The sequence below is a fragment of the Pinus tabuliformis genome, chromosome 8 (assembly GCF_031772625.1).
Source record: "Pinus tabuliformis cultivar Carrire ecotype Pingquan chromosome 8, CPIR1, whole genome shotgun sequence".
Classification (NCBI taxonomy): Eukaryota; Viridiplantae; Streptophyta; class Pinopsida; order Pinales; family Pinaceae; genus Pinus; species Pinus tabuliformis.
This window is the reverse complement of record NC_142294.1, coordinates 438,975,991-438,980,548: the sequence shown is the minus strand read 5'-3', so window position 1 is coordinate 438,980,548 and position 4,558 is coordinate 438,975,991.

Genomic DNA, 4,558 nt, shown 5'->3' with positions numbered 1-4,558 from the left:
TGCCTAGCAACAGACTGAAACTGTCAAGAAGGACCATCTAGAAGATACATCAACAGAGAATGGAAATGCGCCAACGAATAACAAAACAAATGAAGGACCACAAGTGATGTCAACCACCTGCAAGCCGGTAGCAGTTGACAGACCCAAAATTGAACTCCCAAGTCAGCGGATCAACACTTAGATCCAGTTTGTGAGAGATCACGTTCTAATAGGAAAGCTCATAGGCCTTTGGCCAACGGAGAAAGCTTTGCATGTCTGGATCGTAGCCAAATGGAAGCCCAAAGGGCACATAACATTATAGTTAGGGCCTAAGGCTTCTTCATTGAAATTTTCAACTGTCTGGAGGACCGAAACAGGGTATTGGATGGAGGACCATATTTCTTCAACGCAGCAGGGTTATACCTCAGAGGATGGATCGAGCGCTTTAACCCAGACAAGAAAGACCTAAGCTAGGCCCCGGTGTGGTTGCGCCTTTACTCTCTCCCTCTGGAGTGTTGGGATGAAGACTCCTTGCGAGGCATTGGGAATGGTTTAGGCGAATTCATCAAAATAGCAAAGGAGACAAAGCTGAAGCGATACACCTCCTATGCGTGGATCTGTGTATACATGCACCTTATCAAAGCTCTCCCGGATGCGGTAAGCCTCTACCATGATGATTATGAATGGTTACAAACAATAGATTATGAGCATGTACCATTCCGCTGTTGAAAATTCCATGCCCCGGGCCATTTATTCCAAGACTGTCCCTCCAATACGAAATCCACGACCACTCCTTCAATGGACAAATCTGACTCGGATGGGTTCACAAAAGTTCCCAATCACAAAAAGACCCATAAAAAGCCCTCTACCTCAGTCAAAAAACCTGTCACCAGCACCTCCATGCCTTCAACAAGCAACAGCTTCGAAACACTGCTCCAGCCAAAGGTTAATATGTTAGATACTCAGATACAACCTAAGGCCATCCCTAAGACTACTGCCCATTCTGCTCCATCAAGCTCAAAGAAAGCCCTCAATCCCAAATAACCCATGGACACCAAGTCGCCCTCTCCCAATAACCCGCAGAAAAGGACGGCTCAAGGAATGGAGATAGATAGCACTCAGATGCAGCTCACGATTGTAGATGATACAGAGGCAGAGCAGGAAATAGTACAGCACATGGAAGAGGAACTGGAAAGCTTCGACATAGGAGATTTAGATATACTGGGACTTGAACAGGCATGTAAGAAAAAAGAATATGACAAAATTCCTGAGCGGCAGCTGGAGAATTTAGAAGTAATTCTTTCAAGAGCACAGAAGCAAAGATCATTAGGCATCCAAACTGGTAGTCAGTGGGATGGAAGAAATATCTTCAAAGACATCAAGAAACGAGGAAGGAAAACAGATCTTCAGAGAACCATCCGCATAGGGGAGATGCTAGTGGAATCTAGACGATACTCCAAACTTACCAAATATTACAATCCCCTTCCCAATCGTGAACCATGAAGCTCATCTCATGGAACATTAGAGGGCTCAACAGCCCACAAAAGGGTTGACTATTAAAGAACATGCTACAACAGGAAAAGCCTCAAATTCTCTTCTTGCAGGAGACCAAGTGTAATTCCACAATGTTGGATCGAATCCTAGCCAAAGCATGGACAGGAAGCAAATAAGTGGCGGTGGAATCCATAGGAGCCTCAGGAGGGCTAGCCATCATTTGGGATGATAGAGAAATAACACTTACCAACATACATGCCAATAGCCACTTTATTCAAGCCATGTTTCATTTAACAGGGACAAATGTTCATCGACACTTAACTAATGTCTACTTTCCTCAGGAAGCAACAAACAAAGTAGACACACTGAACACCTTAACTCAGCTCAACTCACAAAGATCCCACCCACTTTGGATCACAGGAGGGGACTTCAAAATGATTACAAGATGGAGGAAAGAAGAGGAGGACGGATTAAGCTGGACTGTGAAAGCACTCACTTCAAAAACTACATTCATAACGACAGGCTTATAGATCTGGAATGCAACAATGGTGTTTATACTTGGAAAAACAAGTGTACAGATGCCCACCAAATCGCATCTAGGCTTGACAGATTCCTGCTATCTGATAATGCAATACATATTGGCAGGGATCTCTTGGCTTCTATATTTCCGTTCTCTGGATCGGACCATTGGCCTATTAGGCTTCACTGGCAAAGACTGGGAGTCAATGTTTGTAGGCCCTTTCGCTTTGAAGCCTTTTGGCTGAAACACCCATATTTTAATAACTTGATAATAGAGACATGGAAAAATTTCACATCACCAGAAGGCACAAAAATGTACAAGCTCCAACAAAAGCTAAAAAATCTCAAGGAAAAAATAAAACAATGGGATCGCTCTACCTTCAGTAACATCTTTCAGGCGCAAAACACTCTTGAACAAGAAATGCAAAAATTACAGTAGAGAATCATAGATGAAGGCAGATCCGCAACCATAGCAGAACAAGAATGTCAACTACAAACGCAGATCTCAGAAAGAGCAAGACAGGCAGAGATTCTATGGAGACAAAAATCGAGGATCCGATGGCTTAAAGAGGGCGAATGCAACACAAAGTTCTTCCATCATACCACTATCCAACGGAGAATGCACAAAAAAATTACTCTCTTCCAAAATCAACAAGGGGAACTTCTAGAGAAGCACGAAGATATAGAACAAGAACTCCTCACCCACTTTTGGAAGGTGCATCAGGAACAGAGACGGATCGGCTGCCAGCTATAGAGAATATCATTAAGGTTATTCCTGAGATCATAACTGAGGAACACAACCAAATACTTCTTAGGCCTATTTCTTTACAGGAAGTGGAGACTGCTATACGATAGCTCAAAGTTGGGAAAGCACCTGGACCAGACGATTTCACTTCGGACTTATTCCACAACTTCTGGGATCTGATCAAGGAGGAAGTCTAGCAAGTAGTCAAGGAGTCCAGAGTCAATAGATGGATTTTTCCCTCCTTGAATGCCACCTTCATCGCCCTCATCCCTAAGGAGGCGAATATTCAGACTCCGGAAAAATTCCGGCCTATTGCACTATGCAATGTAATGTATAAAATTGTCACCAAAGTGATCGCCACATGCCTCAAGCCCCTGCTTCCCCTGCTTATATCACTGGAGCAATCAGGATATGTGGAAGGAAGGAAGATCACCGATGGCATAATTCTCACACATGAAACCATTCACACCCTAAAGCAAACGAAAAAGGAAAGTATGCTCCTAAAAATATACCTCTCAAAAGCTTTCGATACTTTAAGCTGGAAATATATTCAAAAAATGCTACTAGCCTTTGGCTTTACCCCGCCTTGGGTAAGATGGATTATGAGTCTTATCAATTCTACTTTTTTCTCTATTCTTGTCAACGGGATCCCCTCCACTCCCTTCCACCCGTCCAGAGGTATCCGCCAAGGGGACCCTCTCTCACCCTTTCTCTTTGTAATTATGGCAAAAGGTCTTGGACGTTACATCAAAGATGCCCTTCAAAACCATAAATTACGTGGTCTTTTTTTCCAGAATACCCCTGCTTTCACACATCAGCAATTTGTGGATGACAATATGTTATTTGGTCATCCTTCGGTCCAGGAAGCCCGTAAGCTGAAATCAATTTTATCTGATTTTCGGATGCCTCTGGTGCCTGCATTAACAAATCAAAATATCAAGTCTTTTTCTTTCATACGCCTCCCATCACTCAATCCTCCATAGCTAGAATTATGGGTTTCTCAATTGCATTCCTGCCCTCCAAATACCTGGGACCTCCAATGACAGCCTCTGCTTTAAAGCACTCCTCCTAGAAAATTCTCCTAGAAAAATTAGAAGCCCGAATCTCATCATGGACCTTTAGAGCTCTCAATATGGCGAGTCGCCTAGTTTTAATCAAAGCAGTGCTACAATCTATGCTTCTCTACCTCTTCTCTGTCCTGGAAGCGCCCAAATGTGTTCTTAAAGCTATGAAAAATCGTCAACAAGATTTCTTATGGGGGAATGTAAAAAAGAAAAGAAAATGGGCTCTAGTAAAGTGGGAAACAGTTTGTCAACCAAAATCCTCTAGAGGCACTAGATTATGGGATCCTCAGCACAACAATGAGGTTATGGGAGCACACATCTGGTGGAGATGGCTCTTGAACCCATACACTCCTTGGGAAATCCTCTGGACAGCTAAATATGCTCATAATAGACCAGTTGATGATTTAATTCGACTCGACGAAGTAGGCACAGGCTCTCTAATTTGGAATGCTGCCAAGAAACATCAAGATCTAATCCAACAACACAGTTTTTGGGAAATTAGGAATGGAGATAATGTGAGGTTTTGGGAGGACTCCTGGCAGCAAAGACCAAAATTGAAGGACCTGCTCATGCCCCACCAGCTTCAGGATTGGTGCAACCAAAGATCAAAGTAAATCAACTTTGGGAGGAAGTTCACAACCAAGGTTATAGACAATGGTTATGCTCGAACCTCATTCTTGGGAAGCCTTGCAGTCCATCAAAGATAACCTGGATACAGAACTCTCAAACAGGAAAATATGCCAATAAGATAAGAAAG